The sequence below is a fragment of the Galleria mellonella genome, unplaced genomic scaffold, assembly GCF_026898425.1.
Source record: "Galleria mellonella isolate WM207_F2 unplaced genomic scaffold, CSIRO_AGI_GalMel_v1 utg21, whole genome shotgun sequence".
Classification (NCBI taxonomy): Eukaryota; Metazoa; Arthropoda; class Insecta; order Lepidoptera; family Pyralidae; genus Galleria; species Galleria mellonella.
This window is the reverse complement of record NW_026442037.1, coordinates 443,548-466,055: the sequence shown is the minus strand read 5'-3', so window position 1 is coordinate 466,055 and position 22,508 is coordinate 443,548. Positions and strand designations below refer to the sequence as shown.

The 22,508-nt window shown below is 31.6% G+C and overlaps 2 protein-coding genes across 8 annotated transcripts in view; both read left to right on the top strand.

Annotated features, from left to right (window-relative positions):
• Window positions 1-17,886, top strand: part of LOC128200558 (uncharacterized) — a 48,582-nt gene extending 30,696 nt beyond the window's left edge. For both annotated transcript variants that reach the window (XM_052894374.1, XM_052894373.1), the window contains one exon: window positions 17,200-17,886. The gene's annotated coding sequence lies outside the window, so the exon portion shown is untranslated. The remainder of the gene's footprint in view (window positions 1-17,199) is intronic.
• The window catches only part of LOC113513069 (serine/threonine-protein kinase minibrain), a 166,558-nt gene that overhangs the window by 61,505 nt on the left and 82,545 nt on the right, over window positions 1-22,508 (top strand). The window lies entirely within an intron of this gene.

Sequence of the window (22,508 nt, the reverse complement as noted above, 5' to 3'; positions counted from 1 at the left end):
GAACTCCATCGCGTCGTCGAAGTGCGAACGAGGAACGTACCCAGTACGTGCCTACGGAAACGTCAGAATTGGAATCATTTTTATCTATCTAGTTTATTATGCGAAACGTGTCTCTCCACATTCACGAATGGTTTTTTACATTATAAAAAAAATGATGTCGGCAATTCAGTACAATCTACGGCTCGCCGCCATTGATATAAAAAAAAAAACACAATATAGATACACAAAGAAACAAAGAACTGCGCTGAAAATAGAGCACATTTAAATAATTGTAATAATTGAAGTTATAGTTAATCTATAGTGGGCTACCGATGGAGGATAAAACTTTGAGGTATAGTCGAGTCAGTCAGCCCATCGTGGCGAATTAAAAAGGAATTAACAACGCTGGTTTCTAAAGGAACCCGGGCAGAGGTCGACTTAACAAAGAAAACTTAATAGACGTCTAATTTTTTTTACGGTATATAGTTGACTCTGGTCATGCCTTGTTCTACATATAATAACCATTTATTTGTCCAATTTGAATTTGGGAATATTTGGTGTGTAACTTTTGTATGGGATTGTGAATCTTGGGTTGTTTGTATAATCAAACGTTGCATGATTATTCGTTGTTGTTACTACGGACGGCTTTCATATTTATATAAGACATTTCATAATAGACCCATCATTACTCGTGGCCCCTGTTTAAAACGCCATTAGCATAGGGTTTATTAATAGTATGTACCCGTAGTAGTTTCTCCATAAATGTCCCCATATAGCGACTGTTCACTTCCGTTCATTGTGATTATCTTAATGGTAACAGTATCATGGACCATTTTTCTGTCTGTATATAAAAAAATAACCCATATAGCCGTATTAAATACATTTATTATAACTTTGTATGTTAGCACTAGATTTATAACATTGATTTGGCTTTTGCTGTTATAATAATATAATTATTTTTAATGAATAAATAAATAAAATATTATGCAATACCTAATTTGTAAATTACCATGTATATAATGCAGATAAATTTAATTATCGTTTTTAACCAAATAAACGATATTAGTCGAACACAACCTAATTATTATTATTTTTAATTTTTAATGGTAGCAAAGGGTGATACGGATAAAAATAGTCCATTAGCCCTTTGTGACGAAGTCATCAGGAATTAAACACGACGATTTCTATAGTGGAACACGAGGAGGTCGTCCTGATAGAATATATAACTAGCAAATAACCAATATATATATATATATATATATATATATATATATATATATATATATATATATATATATATATATATATTTAACCACATTACTCACAACGACTTTCTCCCAACATTTTTATCATTTCGGTTTTGAAGTGCCTTCAAAAGAAAAGTCTTCTCTATTCGTCTAAATTTATATATTAAGAGATAATTATGTTCACCAATTATAAACCGATTTTGATAATTATTTTTGCAGCTGATAGGAAATACTCCCGCATTGATTTTGTAGATTAACGACTAGTTGTTTTATTTGCTGAGTTATATTTTAAATTCTTATTGTATGGTTGCTACTTATGTGAATGTCAAATATATGTATGATATGAGTTCCAAATTCAATGTGTCTTGCGAGACAATTTAGTACGCGGATTCTTCAAAATTGACTCGCGACTCAGTGTTATGCTATTGAATGTTCGCCGTCTGATTTCACAATGTTTAATTTGATTTCTTGGCTACTGATATAATTCTCTGGCAAATGTAGGGAGTTGACGTTTTCTATATCGTGTAAACAGCTGGGTGATTTGACGCAATCGAATTGTGAACGCATCGAATAAAACTCAAATACAAGGTAACCTAACGTCCATTTACAATCGACTTTAAAAAGAAGGAGTTTTTCACTTTGGTTGTATGTTTTATATATTGTTTGTTATCTCATAACTCAGTTGTAAACCAATTTGGTTTTTTTTTATCTAAAAGGAGATACTTACAGGAATGTCTCAAAGTGATTTTATTAAAATGGATTCAGTACTTTTAGTTTAAAAATCAAAATAATGCCGCAATTGAAGTCAGTTTTTTAACACAATTTAATTATATTTCTGTCTAAACCTTGTGATTTTAATTTGATCTCTATTCGGTTGTATGAAGTCACCCCGCAGATATGGTAACATGGGATATTGATGGATAAGAAATAATATCGCCTTCTACGTACCTCACCAGCCTCCATAGGCATATTTAAGAGGGGGCCTAATGGACCGTGCCCACTCCAGAATTGTTAAGTGCCACAGGAGATTCCGAGGATCCAAGTGAAGCTTAAAAATAACATGTCTGATGTATGTACTCACATGCGATTTATAAGAGGTCAAGCCCACCGTGGAAAATAATCTTAAATTTTAACGCCAATGCAATGCCAACGAAGCATCTTAAATTTATTAATCTATGACTCAATAGATAATTAAGAAAAAGATTCCAACGTTTTTTATTATCGAGATATTGAGAATTGCTGGTGTGTTTCGTTGAGTATCAAAAAGAGCCGATTGACTTATTGTTATTATTTTTTATAATGAAGCAATCTCCGAATAAATGGATAAAACATATTTTCTTACTTTGTTCTCTATGCGCGGACCTACATGAGTATTACACCATATATCTATATGATTTTCCATTGAGTAGTAGCGAGCCTGTGACGTGGAACTTGTTTAGTGGATGCCGAAATGTGCTCATTAGCAGCCACGGTTTACGACGGGCCACTAACGTGACCAACGCTCCGTGCGATGTCGACACAACCTTGCTTCACTTGCTCGCTTCTTGTATTTGACTCTTGCCTACTGTTTGATGACACTCGCGTGTTTAAAATTATCATAATATGACACAAATTTATATATAACACTTTCTAATTATTTAATTTAACGATTCTGTGAAATATCTCGTCGTTCGTCCGTGTACATTTGTGTGTTTTTTTACCGAACAACTATACTTGTTTAGTAATAGCACTAAACGGACTACATATATATATATATACATACACACATATATATATATATTTAAAGTAGATTTTATTGTATATTTGTGTCGCACATATTCAGACTTTGAATAAACTTTTGCGTATGTGACTTTAAAGTTGTCTCTTGTGAGTTTTTCACGCCAAGTCACATGTTATACCTTAATACGACAACTGATGATTTAAAAGCACCCGCCATCGCTGCTTCTATTTTGATCAAACAAAATGGCTACTTATAAGGTGACTTCTAAGCAAAAGGTTTTTTTTTTCTCAAATTATTTGGAATTTTTTTGTGATAATGTTTCGTAATTACGAGCCAATTTAAAATAGTTTCCCCTAGACTATATGGGGTTTTTAAAAAAAGGGTATATTAAAGTTTCTGTAAGGTTGACAACGCGCATGTGACATCCCTAAAGTTGCAGGCGTCCATAGGCTACAGTGACCATTTACCATCAGACGGGCGGTATGTCTCGTTGCCACCTTCATGGTATAAAATAATTGTTAATAACTCCTTATTAATAATACGACGCACTACTAGTCCTATTTCCTCAAATTTGTTTTCTATCTTATACAAATCCTTTTATCCATAGTACTATCCGTTTGTTACAAAAGTCCTATATTTATTTCTATTCATATCTTCAACGGTTTTAGCTCAGCGATGATGAATGGAGCCATGACATGTTTTTTATATGGTCGTTAATAGATAATTATTTAATCAAGTCAGAGATGGCGCCGTCTCACTGGACGGCACTTCAAGGCATTATTCAATGAGGAGTCATAAAAGACGCTAATAACATGATATTTCAGTTGACATTTCAGTGATATCGGTCATAACTATAAAAACAATTATAATTGCGACCAGTGTCATTGAATATTTTAATGAAAATGGCGATCGTACTATTAAGATATTTTATGTTTTTTTTACTCTTTCTGTCGATAAGCGTTTGGTCTCAAGTCTTACTTTGCAAATATTATTACTACTTATAGTGTTATTTACGTTTTTATACTTCGGTAAGCTATAGTATAAATGCTCTTATGAGCTGATACATTATTGATTATTCTAAACAGATTCACATTGGTAAACTGATGTCCCACACCATGTTTCAAAAGGTCCATATACAATTGGCACTATTACCATTTTGTTGTCAATACTAACACGGTAATGTTATTTGGTACATATAATCTATTTCGGAGAGCCTTTCCATGTTATTATCTCGTTCGAGACTTGTAATACCAAAATAATATTGTGCCTACACATCGTGAAACAAGATAATTTTGGCTCGGATGGTATGTTATTTCCTAATATATCTTACGTCTCTGTGTACATTACACATAAGGTAATAAAGTACGAAAATAACAGGAACTTTAACACTAGCGTCACCAGGAGAAATAACACGCAAATATTTGTTACTTGTTAGGTACTGTGGTAGTTACTGATATAATAGAAAAAATATCCAATGCCACAATCAACAACTCACTATTGCCTGGTTGCTGGGCACGAGTTACCCCTAAAGGAAAATTATAGATATAATACCGCAGCGAATTTTAAAAACTGTAATGTCAATTGAAACTTCGTAGTCAAAACATCGTAGTAAAGAAAGAAAAACTGATACGTACAGCTGAAATTAATGTTCTCATGTCAATAAAACTTTAAATTTTTATTGTTTAGCAGAAACTATTTAATCAAATTATACTTCATTTAATACTGTCCGAATCATTAAGGAAATTTATTATAAACTATACAATTAAACAAAGAATTAACACAGTATAGTAATTCATTCGGGGTTTTACCTGAACGATTTTATTTATAGCCGCTTACTCATGCATGTCACTGCGCTTCATCTAGCCCCAGCTAACAGGAAAAAATGCGCGCGAAATCGGTAGACGATAACAAAAATATTGCAAAGGGAACCAATGCATTCCGTGAACTGCATTGACGTGAGGCGCCCAGTCCGACCATCTTACGATTTGCCATACAGATTACGAACTTGTGCCGATGAGTTTTGTGACTAAATTCGCTCGCATTGTTTGTACCCCGCAATGGGGCGTTGGCCTGTTAAGAATGTTTGCTGCTGACCTAAGTGGTCAATAATGATCTGGTTATACACAGCTAGTATTTTCTGCACAGTTTCTTTGTATAGCCAACTATTATTTAAAAATAACATACATTTTTACTATAACGATGGTGCTTTCTTCCTTATGTACGTTTCGTAACGAAACTCGTCTATAATTTCCTATCTCTCGGTACAATTAAAATGGCATTGCGAACGAACCTCATTATGAAGCTTAATCAGTGTACCGGAAGACAATTATTACCTTGCTAAAAAGCGAGTTGGCACGTGAACTGACAATTTCGCTTTTATAACGTTCTGCATTTCATGCGCGGATGTTGTCTCGAATTAATTGTCAAGTCCTGCAGATGCAACTACATACATCATCGTATTAAATGGAAATATCGATTACTCGTGTTTGCTATTTATTTTATTTACTTATGAAGCACACAATATATTTATTGTAGTCAATACCTAAGACGTTCTAGATTGTTGACCGCCCACGGGTTGCCGAACGACCTGAGTAAGATTGTACTCGATTCACCAGTTTTTACCTGTCCGTGTCGATGAAAACCCCGCCATAATGAACCGTGGTCGTTTTAAACTCAGGAGTATTTCGCTCTGATATTTTTACTTCCTTTCCACAACGATTAACTCTTGTTACCAAGCGGTATCTCAAATAAAAATTGGAGAAAGAATTTTTAAAAATGATTCCTTGATTTTTCTTGGTATTGTAAAATTTTCCAATCCTAACTCATCAGAGAATAAATAATAGTGCTCGTGTTCGGTATTCTTCATTTTTTATTTATGTAAAAAGTTAAAGTGTTCCTTTTTATAGATCCTTCCGCGTAGGTTATTTTTATCTAGCGGTCAATAAATAAAAGGTTTGTTGGCTTGTGCTAACATTTTGTTTATTTCCTTATAACTACTAAGAGCTGCATTGAACTAAAAAGCATTGTTTATTTTTTATATATTAATTGAATAATTATCAGAACAAGTTTTCAGCTCTTGTAGAATATATTCTGTAAGTTGAAATATTTCATTTACATTGTATGCGCATTACAAATGTAAATCATGTTATATGTCTTTTATAAAATGACATTAATATTATTATAAAGCCATTTTATCAGATTTTATTACTCCATGAAATATTTTACGACGAACACGTCAACATTTGTTATAAAAAACTTACCTTTGTTTTATATTTTCAACCTTCCACGTTGCGTAGGTTTCGTTTGAAGTTACACTTGTTGAGTTGTAAATAAACGTCCAGCCCTTACATAATATTTTTCCATTCTCTTCTATGAAATAACTTGGAAAGGCTGAAAAGTTAATAATAAAATAAAATTATAAATACTTTCATTATTTAATTTGTAAACGCGAAGGTTTACATATACATAGATCTATACATACTTAGATAGACTTTGTGTATTATCCATATATAAAAGATTTTATTATAAAAACTTAGGTTAGACCACATGCAACATCTTGCGCGAGTGCGGCTTAGCAAGTTTTTGAGCTATAAATAGCATTCTAAGGCGCCCACGACTCATTTTCCAAGGACGGTCTAACGGATTGAAATAGATATCGGAACCTTAGAAATGTTCTATAGAACAGCGAAGTGGCAAGCAATAGGTGGGGGTTTTATTGTTTGTCCCCATAACATAAAAATTGAAATAACTATGTACGTAATTTATTTTCATTACTCCGTCTGACATTACAGATTATTTATTTATTTACGTAATAAATTGTACCATTCAGAATGAAAATTATTACAAGTATTTAAGATCTACCAACTTATGTATAGACGGAAAATGGAGTGACCAGAACAGTCTACCTTATGCGTGATGACCCTGCCCTATTTTTAGTAGATTTGTACCCATTTAATGAATTAGATTCATTTACTTCCAAACTGAACTAAAGACTATATCTAAGGACTGAAAATACTGAATTTTAAAAGCTATTACTTCCTCCATTAGTTATTTATGATTAAAACTAAAAACACCAAACCCGAATAGCAAAATTAATAACACTAATGCATTACTTTAATGAAAGTTCCTTCAAAACTGAAGAATCTAAGCAATCTTATAAACCATCTTCACCTTTAAGGAAACATTACACAAATGTAACAAATGTCTTTCATTTAGACCAAATAGACATTGAAGAGAGACGGCCATTTGACGGCCAAACCTTTCCCTTAAACCGCAATTGACCGTCGCCTAATCCTATTTTACTGGCATTCACGTGTCTCCTGTTTGAATAGTGTAGGTCGTGTTTAAACGTAGGCTTATTGCCACTGCACACGAACGGAAACGATGTAAAAGATTTCACAATATTAAAAGAAAAAAAAAACATTCAATACACAGTAGAGCGCAGGGTAATCTTAAGGGGCAAGGTAATATTAGTTAAAATATTATACAGGATTGTCGCAGCTTTTTTTTATACCTCAAATATGTCTGGATATGATACAAGGTGTATGGATGCCTGCAACTGCAACCTGCAAGTAATATGCGTGTTGCCAACCTTCAAGAAACCTTAATACACCCTTTTTAAAGATCCCTATATTGTAGATTCTAGGGAAAACCTCGGCAGGAAGCTCATTCCACAGCAGCATTAAATTTTTATAGTTTTTCGCCTTACCTTCTTTCTTCGGGAAAAATGTTCAGTTTTACTGATACAGCTCTACCTTAAAAGGATGCTAGCAATTTCGATTTCGACCTGTATGCCATGCCGTTACATCCTATCGACCTACGACCCTTGTAATACGATCGTCTGCTTAGGATTCTGAAACGTGCGTCATCCACTTGATAACTGTGACATAGAAAATGGGTTATTTTTCATTTAGCCGATCGACCTGACATTAGGCAATCAGATACATGTGATTCCATTAATTACGTCAGTCTTCAGGAAACATGAGCTTAAGTGAAATGTAATGATTGCAACTAAAGATATAACGGAGCCTGGACTACGAAGTTGAATGACGAAGATATGTATAGGATTCGGTTTAATTTCTAAATAGGAATTTGTGCGGACTAAACCATAGCAATATTGATATTAAAGAATAATATTAAATACAAACAAGTTAATTCTAAAATAGGATAGAAATATAAAAGGAGTTCGTTTAGACCAGCAGTCATTACAGGATGTTCGGGATAAATAACATACAAATAAATTAATTCCAAAATAGAATGGACATAAAGGAGTTTGTATCAGCCAGTCGCCAACACGGGATTATGGGGATACAGAAGGACATTTTGGAAGTCCCGATAGTATTTGGTAATTAATTCTTTACTGTACATTTCCCGCGGTTTGGCCTGTGTTAATCCTTTAGCTGTCAATCCTGTAAGAATTTTATGAAATATATAGCGGGCATGGATTGTCAGACAAATTATTTTAGTTTTGTCACGACAATATTTATTTTAATGAAGCCAAAGTACGTGATAATACTATAATAATAGGACTATGGCACTGTTACATATAAACAATAATACCTAAATATGTATTACATATGTGTAAAATTACGAGTATATGGGGAAATACGTATTACAGAATCGAAATATGTATATTCATAATTAATTATTTGATACTTGTTTACTGTTCTATTTTTATACGTATTTAATTAACTATACGGTTAATGGAAAACAAATGATTACGTCATTTATAATGAATTCTAAGAAATCTAAAAATATATCCATTTGTAATAGAAATTGTGAGATTTAAAGTATGTATTTTTTATATAAGTTTTGCAATGACGTTCGCTGTGCCCTTATTATGTCTCATTTTAATTTTAATTAATTCTTAGTTTTAGTTAAAATGGATTTAGTTTAAATTAGTTCTTAGTTTACTGGTAAATCAATTTTATTACAAAATTCTTACTATTCTCCAGAGAAAGACGGTACAAAATGTCTGCATCTGTACTCTATCTGTGGTTGCATGGCTGTGTTTCGGTTTAAAGGATTGGATTAGGCAGTAAAGTTTCAGAGTACAGAGGATTAGCACTCAGTCCTTAAAAACAGCACTGTATACCATGTCGTTACGGCGTGTTTTAGATTGGCGCATGTTATACCTATAGGGGACAGTTACTATTTTCCATCAGAGGTGAATAGCATTTAAAATTTAAAGTCATATAAAATGTTAATAATGACAACCTTATTATAATTATTGATGGTCCTTCTCATATATTAAATTTTCGAATGAAAATGCGAAACTAAGCGAAACTTTGGCGCTAAGATATAAAAAACATGGCATTGTTTACTCAAAGTAGATTTGTATGTAATCCTGTAACCCTTATCAACAACTATATAGAACCTAGAGATCATGCACCCCTAACCTAACAATACTGTTCCATTTCTGGGAAAAGGGCGGTCGTTTATGTGTTTGCGGTTCCCAACAACCCACTATTAGTTTTTATTATGTGTTTAATTATTCTAATTTGCAACACAATCTTCATTTTTTTTAAGCGACTTTAGAGGAAGTACTTAATTCCACTATATTGATTTGATACTCTAGTCACATTTTACGACAGAAGAAGAAGTGAAGTGTAAACAATGTATATGTATATGTACTTATGCCTTACCTTAACCATCTACGGAGCTTTATTTGATTACCAACGATTCATTAATATTTAGAGTGAAGATTATTCCGATTAATCAATATATTCACAAGTAAAGATTAGTATGAAATAATGTAGAATAGGTAACTTTTAAGTTTTTTATCTCCAGTCAATTCACCCATTGGTTCTACTAAGATTGGATAGGATCATTTACAAAAATTAATAAATTTCTAACAGTATGATATTCCAATGATAACAAATTTCTATGAAATTATTTTATCATATATGTAATTTATATCTAAATTTTGGTTAATATACACTTTACAATATAATTGAATTCAACAGATATTATCAATTTAATAATAAGTTTTTTTTTTTAATGTTGTGGTATGTTTATGCAAAATCTTTTCTCATAATTATTGTAAGCAACAATTTGTTGTTTTTCTTATTAAAATTAATAAAAATAATATTCCGAGAAGCGGTGAAACTCGAAAAACAAGCAAAATATACTTGGGATTGGGCTGTCCCAAAATAACATGAACAAGATAATTAGATCCTTTTGGGTCATGGTTGTGTTCCAAAAAGGTAAACAAAAACAGTGCAACTTCATCAGTTCGTCTGTTAGTCGGTCACCATGCTTATATGCAAATAGCATTTGTGCTGTTTAAATGTAATAATAATTATCTTATTAATATAATAATAGTCTTATTGTATTTCAAAAAATCTTGCGAGCTATAGATACATTTTACGAGATTATACATTTTTAACATTTGACTATTATTTTTTAATAGGTGATAATTTATTTATTATTTTGGATCCAATCTCACTACAAAAAAAAAAAAACTTGGAAAATATATATTCAACAGTTCGGCCGTTAATTCAAGAAAAAACTTTCCGCTTCTTCTGAAGCCCTTTCATAATGATAATTTTATATTAATATTATATATTTATATTAATTTATACAATAAATGTATTATTTATTTAAACACTATATTTTTTTTTTACTAAATTTTTGACATATAAATGTTTGAAGTCGAATACAATTCATAAAATTTGTAAATAGATGATGTCTGAACAGGAGATATTTAAGAGAAAATAGATGAAGTGTCTTAAAAAAGATCAGTAAAATCCATTACAATGTTTTTCGTTAAAATATATCTGTATGTTTGTTCCGGCATCATGCAAAAACTACTACACCAAATTGGATGCTGTTTTTACAGTTGCGTTTCAGAAGGTTGAATTTGATTTGGTGTTTTTTTTTATTTTACGTTGTAAAAACATTATAATAGCACGGCTATGTGACCACACCATTTTGAGCGAACACAGGGACAGTATGATCCGTGAATGCAATCAACCAATTTTATTAATAAACATATTTTACTATTTTCTTTTTATTATAAAACATTGGAAAATAGTACATTACTTTAAATATTACTATATAGGTGATTGTAATTATGTTTGTAAGAGATTACTAAATGTGATTATATTAAGTATGGTAAAACAAAAGAAACCACAAGCTTTAAGAGTCAATAGAATCCGAGGTCCTGTGTCCGTTAAAGACCCGTACAGTTCGCGCTGAGGGGATCGTGAAGTCTACATTCTAGACGAGTCTAACGCTGACGTATGCAAATGAACGTTGTAAGCTAACCATTATGACTGTAATACATTGGTGTAGCGCGTCTAGAACCGGTCTGGCTGGGCTTTATTAACGTTACATTTTCTCTTAACATTGCAAAAGCTTTAATTAGAAGGTATCCATTTTGTTTGTACCTTACTTGTTTACTGACCCATAATAACTCATTAGCATCCCATTGCTTGGTGCAGGTCTCTCTCTTTAATGGCAATAAATTACTCGGGTACTTCAATCGGTTTAATCTCAGAACGTGACAGACAGACAAGTGTTAAAATAACTCATGAGGTTTAAGGCATCTGTCTATATATTAGATTATCAAGACTCAAAAGGTAAGAAGGTCTTAAAATATTAAAGTCTGAAACTTAAGATTGTGTTTTAAAGAAAAAAAAAACTACTTCTGTTCTGGCAAAACTAGTTAGTTTAATTAAAAAACTAAACTACTGAACCAATTTTGATGATATAAATTTCTATGAGACCAATTTGTAAGTATATCTTTTCAGATAAAAAAGAATTTTCCTAAACCGTTTATATTTAACTAAGTTATGAGTAGCAGACAAAAAAATACAACCGAATTGGGAATCTTTCTGTTTTTGAACTCGGTTGAAAATGTACCTGTACAATTATGTATATTGATACATATAAAATGTATAGTTATATGTTCCTTATATATAAAAGAGAAGCAAGTGACGAGTTTTACGGTCTCCACAAACTGTTGCTACGCAAAATTTGTAGGATTTTGCACAACACAACACGATTCTGCGTACAAATATTTTTAACGTTATATACCTATTAAATATGTTGTCGTTCATCGTTGTATGTATGTGTGTGTGAGTGGTCACGATTATAATATTTTTTTACGGACAAATATGTACTTGTTATTTTACTTATTATGATGGGATGCCACTGGAAAATGAATCTTATTGTGTCGTCAAATAAGTAAGAAAAGGCAAAGCAATGTTGGTTTTTATTAAAATTTAATATCTATTAATTGTTAGGTAACACTGATTTGACAATCCTTTGGACGGAAATCAGATGCACAATAATCGGAAGGTAATAAATTACTACACCACCGAGTTAATTCTATTAATATAGTATATAAATACGAAAGTTTGTAATGATGGATGTTTATTTGTTACTCTTTCACACAAAACTACTGAATGGATTTGTATAAAATTTTAGTACAATGAGTAAATTATATCGTAACTTAGCACATACGATATTTTTATGTACTGATTCATGTAGGCAAACCCGCAGGATACAGCTAGTCATATATAATGTAAACACATCAGTAATTCGTAATGATTACATTTAAGGGTCACTCTTTTGTAAGTTTTCATTTCAATATGCGGGGATGGAATATGTGTTTACCTATATGGAAGTCAAAAGCGTGACCTTTAGTGGGGTCGCTTTTAATGGAGACTTGTCTGGCCCAAACATGACCTTTGCCCGGTTAACCACAATCGTTGCATTATTAATAGGTATTTTTTAAATTACTCTCATTTTCGGAAGCTCTTATTTAAATATACACTTAGGGATTAAAAACTGTGCTACGAATAAGTACTTAATATTAATATTTTGTGTACAGAAAAAAAACTTTTTGTCACGGAAATTAAATTATAAATTTATATTAGTACGTCGTACAATATTTATATTATAATTCTTTAACTAGATCTAACAACTGATTTTATAAAAACAATAAAAAGTAATTTAAAATTTACCTATAAATTGGTTATGGTAAAAAAAAATACTTCAATTGTAACAAGTGTGGGGTTATAAATACTCAAGTAAAAAAAAATTATATTGGTACACAATTGACGAAGACATTGACTAATACAGAAAAAAAAAACAAAGATGACCTCCACATTTTTGAAAGTCTGTTAATAATAGACAAATCCAACCGCGGCTATCATGGCAAACGCAATGCACACATGATGAAAAGTTCATTACAGTAAAAAAAATTAATTAGTACGCAATTAACAATATAAAGTAGGCGAAAGTAACATTATACAGTTTTTTATTATACTCATTTTATATACTAAATAATTAAATTTCATTAATAATATTCTAAAATTTAAATCGGGTGATAATAGGTACATTTATCTGCATATAACGACACTTTTGCTTACTTTAAATTACTTAGACCTAATTCGGAGTGTTTTAGAAATTTAGTTTAATAGGAAATAATTTAGACAATGATATATAATAAAGAAAGAAAAAGAGGTGCAGAGACAAAAAAGCGGGTCAAAATAGTGCACATTTATAAGTGTAATTTAATGTATTGTATGGGAAAAATTTAAGTAATTTAGAAGTGGAGGGAATCATACATCGAAGTAGAGCTAAGCTGACTTTAAATAAATAAAATGGTGGTATTAAGAGCGTTACGTGCGCCATTTTTTAAAAAGTTGGGCCGTTGCAGTCGGTGCATTTCTAAGAACCCTATCTAGTTCTTTATGATGTAATTAAAAACGCACACGCACACGCACACGCACACACACACGCACACGCACACGCACACACACACACACACACACACACACACACACACACACACACACACACACACACACACACACCTCTCTTTTCAAAAATAAATATATGTAATAGTATTAGAAATAAGTACCTTATAGAACCTTAAATGTTTTACATTAATATTCTTTTCTTTATTCTTGTTTAGTATTTTATATTTTTTTTTATTATTTCATTTTAAATGTATTTTAATTTTCGAGTATCTAAATGATAAAATTGTACAGGAACCGGATTGTAAATAATAAATATGAACAAAATTAGCCACTCACTGACTACTATGTGCGAGCCTTTAGTAATCACTGTATAAGAAATTGTATACCCGACTTTTAGCTACAATAAAGTTATTATAAAGTTATTATTATTATTATATTAATTGTTAAATAAATAATATACAATGTATTTTATTGTATATACTGCTATGATATAAAAAAAATATCCAAACTTGCGAAAATATATCCATTGTGGCAACGTTGTTCATGATACCATTTAAGAACTTGCATGAACTAAGACTTAGGTTGAAGATTGAGATTTCGCATTTTTTTTCTTTCTGTTTACGTTTAAATACTGAGTAGGGAACCTGCCGTGATGATACCTAGATATTACAGCAGACATATACAAAATAATCGTTATATAAACGAAATAATGAAATAATAAAACTTTGGAATGTGTACTTGTTTACCCAATTTTTAATCGCACAAATACAAAGAAATTAAATAGGTTATCTCTAAATGTACGATAAATGACACATCAGTTTCCTTATAATCTTCAATTTCTATGATTGTATGGTACTTACTTATTTATAATCGTATTATTGTACAGTCACGTGCAATAAATTAATAATATGTAAACACTTAGAAAGGTTTAAGTCGGGCAGCTCGAAATGTTGACGATCGGCGTCTTACTGTCCGACTCGACCCACTGAAACTGCGTAGAGATGTTGCAGAGATGCATCTTCTACCGAATTTATCATGGGGAGTGCTCTGAAGAATTGTTCGGATCGATACCTGCTGCTGATTTTCACCATCGTACAACCCACCATAAATAAAATTTCATCCTAACCATCTGGACGAGTGGCGGTCCTCCACCGTGCGTTTTTCAAGGCAGTTTCTCCCACGTACAACCACTCTTTGGAATCAACTTCCAGCAGCAGTATTTCCGAATCGATACGACAACATAACCTTCAAGAAAAGAGCATATTCCTTTTTAAAAGGCCGGCAGCACACCTGCAATGCCGTAGGTGTTGTGGGTAACCATGGGCTGCGGTAGTCACTTACCATCAGGTGAGCCGCATGCTCGTTTGCCCCCTGTGTTGTAAAAAAAAAGGTATTCAAGATTCGTGTCGTTGCTATGGTGATTCCAATATTCACAATTTTTTATTGGAGTTGGAATCCCTGGATTATTTAACAGACAGGTATTTTAACAGTGCTCGGTTTTCTGCCGCTAAACAGCGGTATTTTTATGATTGTTTTTCGCTTTGGTAATCGATTTGAAATAAAGAAAACAATTTATAGTGTCAACTCAAAGAGGAGTTCTCTTTGATTTTAAATTCATACACATAAATTTTTCATAAACATCACTTCAAAAACAGAAGGTTTTCAATTCAAAACTAATAACATCATTATAGAATTACTTAATAAAAACTTTTTCAGTTATAAATTATGTAATTTTTATTTATTTCAAATATCTTGCTTAGTCGGGACTTAATAGAGAAATCACTTTTCGTTTCCAGTCTATATACACTTTATAGTTAAACCCTTAAGTGTATTAAATTCTTAAGTCTAATAACATTTCAATATTCTAGATCCAATAGGTACGTTGATGGATTAGTCAAGTTATTTCTAGGCTTGCTGATTCTCGTGTGTTATTAGTTACCTACCCCCTTTTCTGTGGTAATTTCGGGTTATACTTTCTTAACGGGGCACCAAAATTAGTTACTTACGGAACACTTGTCCAATTATGTGTCCGAGAATCTGTTTTACAGATTTAATTTATTTTTTTACAAGTCCAATAATTCTGACTGTGCTAAAGTGTAGTTAAACCAATTATGCGAATTCCCTCTTCCTATTTTTATGTTTAAGCTACTTGTTGGAGGAGAGTCTCACTTTGTTTGTTTTCGTTTTGTATTTATTTTATGCGTTTTTGAATAATAATTATTTTTGCAATCGGTAGGGTTTACTTCCATGTTTATCCTATATTACTTATGTAATGATTAATTTTACCATTTTGTTTTTTTGCAGACTAAACAACTCCTTGTTGTGAGACAAAATCTACTTATAAACTCTATATACTAAAATGTCCATCCAATTTGTTTATAAAATATTTCTGTTGTTTACCAGTATATATTATCATTAAAGTAACTATTTCTTTTACTGCTGTATAAATGTATTTGTTTAGTGTAAATGTACTCTGGTAAAGCTAAGTGCATTGCTGCTTAACAAGATTTATGAACAATGTTGTACGTTGATTTTTAACCCACCGTTTCCTCTAAAATATTATACAAATAAATGATAGGAAACAGTACGATTCAAACATTTATATACCTACAAATCATCTTTCATATATGTACATATAATAACGTTTTATAATAACCATGTAATTAGGTATAAAACCTCCACATGTATTATCCACAAATATGTTCTGATTTGTTCTGTTTCTTTGTTCTTTTAGTCTAAATCCTTGTATACACCTACAGATAAAGATTGCGAAAAAAAAATTAAGAATTTAATTAATTTTATACCTCTATTTATAAAACCACCTATTATTCTAATTTTATTTTGAACATCCATCGCCCACGCTTTGTGTTTTCTATTTCTTAGAAACCTTCAACGAAGATTCGATTTACAGAATTACATAAACAAAGTCTTTATTTTTAAACTTTTTTTTCCAATTTCATTATATCGATTATTATTATGAATGAGACGAATGTCGTACTCCAAGGTTGTACAAATAATAGCTAAAATTAAAACGACTTGCAGTTAGGAAGGAATGATTTCATAATGGTATCTTTTTTATACCACTGAGGTTGCATACTGCTCATTATGGTACATTCTTTCTACCTTTACCTTATTGTTATTAAATACAATTTTAATATTTATTAGATATACTAGATACTATTCGTCTTGGAGTTACGCTTATTTTTATTTATTTAACAAATTTTATTGTTAAGAATGGTACCAATAATTTAAAAGTGTGACATCAAAATATTTGACAGAAGTTTTATGTAGTCGACCATTATTAGTCAGAAAAAAAAAATATTATGAATATACTTTTTAATAACGGATTCTTAAATGCAAAAATAAAAACATTCGATGTCTTTAATTAATATTTCCTATTGCGTCGTAAATAAATTTAATATCTGCATTCTGGAGCCCGTCAATAAAAAGTAACTTTATAAAAATCTTTACGTTTTCTCTTCTTTTAATTTTTTTGTCGTTTTATGAAACAACAATTGATTATGTGTTTATTATTTTCCAGGTACGTAACCAACTGCGCCACAAACAGTTCCGGTAAGGACTTAGCACCCAACATATCAATGGATTCCTATTAACTTGATATCGTAAAAATAGTCATAACAACACCGCTGTTGCTACATTGGCTTATCACGTACCGACTCGATAACAATTTATCGACGTTCCGGTAAAGATGATGTGACGAGCTTTATCTCGGATATATCGAATAATTCAGTCGTCGATATAAGATACTATTTCATTGAAGCAACGTGACTCATGGTCAATTATGTTTAATCGAACTGCGCCACTCCTTGTCTCGTATCGAGCTTTTGATTATACTTTCGTCCAAACGTTGGATTGCCAAATAAGAAATTATTCCGTATGTATATATGTATTGAAATATTTCAATATAATTACTTTCTACGGTGTATAAGAGACGGGAATGAACGCGATCATTTAACAATGAAAAATATTTGGTAATATATAAGCTAATTGTTTTGTTTATTAAAATATTAACAATTAAAATATTTTGATATTATAATTGATAGAAAATAATGTATATAAATACTTGAGTTAAACCTATATACAACGTAGAAAAACAAAACAAAAAATTGGGAGGTTTGGCGCCTATATTTATCTTATCTTTCCTGCAAAACTAGTTCATCGTTGTAATCGCCTAGCGATATTTCGGGTGAACCACTTGTTTGTCTTAAAAATTTGTTTATATATATATATATATATATATATATATATATATATATATATATATATATATATATATATATATATATATATATATATATTATAATATGTATAAAACATACAATATTAATTAATGTATAATTAATGTACACTAGTTTATACTATCTATACTAATAAAATAAACTAATAAAATGATTTTGATTATTTGGCTGTAATTGATAAATTAAAAAAATTATAAACCCATTTTAAAAATTCTTTCATCTATAGAAAGCTGTTTTGTTAAGTATAAGTAACATAGGCTCTATATTATTTTCGAAAATTTTATCTACCTGCGCGAAGCTGAACCGGTTCACCAGTTTTATTATAAAACGATTTTACGATTTTTATATATTAAAAAAAATCTTTAAAGCTAGAGAGATTTACACACAGTATTTGTTGCTCTATGTTATTAATTATATGGGTTGTGTAGTACCGGAGTAAATAATTCAATGTGTTATTACATCTTTTAATTTCCAGCAAATCATAAGAAATAATCAAAGGAACAATGTACTATAACACTCCAGCACATGACAACTCGAAATAAAACCGTATATTTATAGATGTAGTCAACGAATTTAATGGTAGGTTATTTGTTTTGTTATCGACTTGGCAAATTAAAATTTCAAAATAAAAAATAAATAATTTAATGATCAAGGAATGAGCAGCAGCGCTTCTCTTAAAACATCACCAAAGCCTAACTGCGATTGCCAGCCCGCTTGCCAATCGTGACAACTAATGGTAAACCCCCCAAGAGGATGGCCTATGTTCAGCAGTGGACAGATAACATCTTATATGTTTTCTGAATTGATTTTAATACCGCCATGCTTTTCTCTCGGTGGACCGCATTCTCTACCTACGTCAAACCGCCCCGGGGAAATTACGTGCCACCGAGCAATTGCTACGCGCGCCGCTATTAAAAATGTAATTAATTTCATAAACAAAACAATAGACGCTTTTCAATGATGTTATATTCAAATACCAAGTTTTTGTTGCATGGCGTGTTAGTGTTCCTATGTGAAATTAGTAATTATTATTATAATAACTGTATGTTGAAATTAGTTTAATTGGCTCTGTTATAACAGAGTATTGAAATAACTGAGTACGGACCCTTATGCCTAATGTAACACTCAAGAATGTTATTTGTCATCATCGTTCAAACCTTTTCGCATTATTTGGCGGTCAGTATAGGTGATATATTTTTATTAGAAGGATATTTTGTACAAAAGTCGTTGTTTGATACCTTTGTCCCATTCCTGTTTATGCTACCATGCCAGTTATAATTTTATGACTGCGTTTCGGTTTGAAAGTTGAAATATGGACGCTGGACTTACAGGGTATACTCGTAGAAGCATGACATCTTAGTTTTTAAAAAATGGTAACATTTATGACGTCATTGAGGCGATTCTAAGGCGCTCTTTAAATATATGTCTTAACCTAATAGATTAATTTGTTTCGCAATTTTTTTATACAACACAGGGGGCAAACGAGCATGCGGCTCACCTGATGGTAAGTGACTACCGCCGCCCATGATCACCTACAACACCAGCGGCATTGCAGGTGTGCTGCCGGCCTTTTAAAAAGAAATATATCGTTTTATGGACCATGTTAATTTAAAATTTCGCCGTGTAGGTCCCGGCTTAGAATGGGCCACCCCCTCCTTTCCCATGGGTGTTGTAAGAGGCGACTATAGGAGCTTATGGTGGAGAGATGGACAGCAGCGTTCCTCTTAAATCATCTGTAAAAGCCTAACTATGAGTGCCAACCCGCCTGCTAAGCTGGCAACTACGAACAAAACCCTTTATAGAGAAGGATTATGTTCAGCAGTGGACAGTCAACAGCTGAAATAATGATAAATAAGCTAAATTTATAAAAATGTTGATTTAAATCTATTAGAAATTTAGTTCATATTATTCCTTAGAATAAGAATTTCGATGTGATATCAAATTGAAATTTTAAATTTAGAGATAAAAGAATTTAGATAGCATTGTGTCGTAGTGTGTATCATAATGCCCATGGTGTTATTAATGTCTATAAATATATGAAAATACATCTCTTGTATTCGAACTCCTCTTCGGCAGTCGGTTTAAACAAAATCAATAATATTCAACTAAAACCGTTAAATTGACTATTCACTATAATTAGACATGTCATTGAGCGTGGTCGGTTACCGTCGGAGCGACACGCTTAAGGTCAACGCAATTACTAAAAACAAAAAGATAAAAAAAGACCTCCCTTGGACTCAGTGGTGGGACACCTGTCTGTGGAAACAGGTTTGCCTCACGGACCGTGTGAATGGACGTCTCCATACTCTTCACATCGACGAAACTGGTTTTATGAGAATGTTTTAATCAGTTTATAGACAATACAACTTAATATGCAGTTTTACAATTAAATTGAAACTCACTAAAGTGTATTTATTATAAATAAGATTGATTGAGTTTTATAGAAAAACTGTCTTCAATTGTGACGGTCCGTTATTTTGAGTTAAAAACTAAACTACTAGACTGATTTTGAAGTTCTTTCAAATAAATTCTTTATTCGGTCGTATTTTATTTTTATATTTTTTTACCTCATAACTCCGTCAGTTATTAACCTATATGGAATATTATTTTCTTATCTGAAAGGATATACTTACAGATTTTGACCGAAGGAAATTTTTATCAAAATCGGTAGTAGTTTAGTTCTTTAATCAAAATAACTGATTTGACTACACTTGAAGTTGCCTTTTTCCTGTAGAACACAATCTTAAATTATATTTCTAAGTATCACAGTGACACTTGAAATAAGTTTGCATTCATCTGTGATCACAATCGAGCACAATATCCTTAAGTGTATTTTTACATAGAAATCTATTATATCTGCAAAATAAAGGTTTTTATTATAATATCCGTCAAGCCCCCTCGGTCCTGGCCGGGGTCTGCCGTCCCGCTCGTTCATTATCAATCATCGCCCGACCTGTGTTCGCGCGTGCCTGACGAATAAATGGACTTACAAAGCTCATAAACACAGCAGACGACTCTAGATTTCGACACGCTTGTGGACAGCTTATTTGATTATATTAACAGTTGGGTTTGTCGTTGTTGTTGCATAAAGAACAGAGCGAGACAAAAGATAACCCAACCTTAAGAGCGTTCATACTGAAGTGTAGCAACATCGGAATATTTTTTTTTTTTTTAATTTAAAATTGTTCATTATATCAGATTGATTATTTACAAAGTTATCTAATAGCAAACAAAAAATTTAGTCTTGCATTATGATTCTTTGTGGGTCGGCAACCGCAGTTAGGCATTTACGATATTTTAAGACGCTGCTGCCATCTCTCGACCAATTAGTTCCCTAAGTCGCCTCTTACGACCTCCCACGGCAAAAGAAAGGGTGGCCTATTCCATGCCTGGAAGCACACAACAAGTATAAAACATAATACAATTACAATAGTGTTAACATAGAACTAAACACAGATCTATAACAATTTACACCAAGTATAAAATAACAAAAAATTGAAGCTGAGTAAAATAAAAGTGAAAAAATAGAATTAGATGTTAGGTAATAAATCTGAAAATAATAAAAGACAATATCTGAAAATAATAAAGTATTTCATTTAAGCAGAGCTGAATTAGTTAAATGTAAAAATTTTATTACTATTTTTCCATATGATTTTGCTACCTACCCCTGTTTTACCTTCTTTAAGGAGTACTTTTAGAAAAGAAATGTGTACACTTTAATTATGAAATACAAGCAATAATTCAGCAAGTTTGAAACAAATCGGACGACCCATAAAAAGTTTCATGCAGAATTTACCCCTCCCTCACCCTACCCTTATAAGCTTTTCGCAAGAAAAAAAGTGCTTATAATCGTTTCTAGGGTCACATCTATCTCTATATCAAAATTCATCATAATCGAATCAGCGGTTAAGGCGTGAAAGCGTAATAAACAAACAAAACTCACGTTCACATTTATAATATTAGTTAGGATGGACAGTATATCTATAGTTCAGTACCTAGTTTAAAATAAGTATGGATTTCTTTGAATTATGAATGGTATTGATTTATATTAGTCGAACACATTTTGGGAAGCACTTCTAATAATATATTATAGTGTACTAGCTAACCTAGCAAACGTTGTTTTACTGTATACATTATTTATAGTGAATATTTTGGTAGATAAATAACAAATAACTAACTTATTGTATGTGGAGATGGATTCTGTATTTGAAAAATAGGTATTTTTGATGCTAATTTATTAAAAAATTATCTTAAAAATAAAATCCTAATAATAAATTACAATCTATGTAAACTTATATTACTCGTATTTGAAGATGCTTCAATATACGCATTTTTTTGTGCTACATCGACGCCCGTACAGTATCACTTTTCGAAAAGTTTTTGGAATAAAATATGTAACCAATTTGGAAGTAAACCAGTAAAATCAATTAAGTTGGTTCGGAATCGGCGAAGATATAATTGTATATAGTACAAAAAAAGTAAATAATAATAAGCGCCCGAGTCTATTTCATTTTGAAGGCATAAAAATAAAATATATCACTATATTTATCACACCTACTTGCCTCCTACGAATTCAAGTAGTACTAATTAA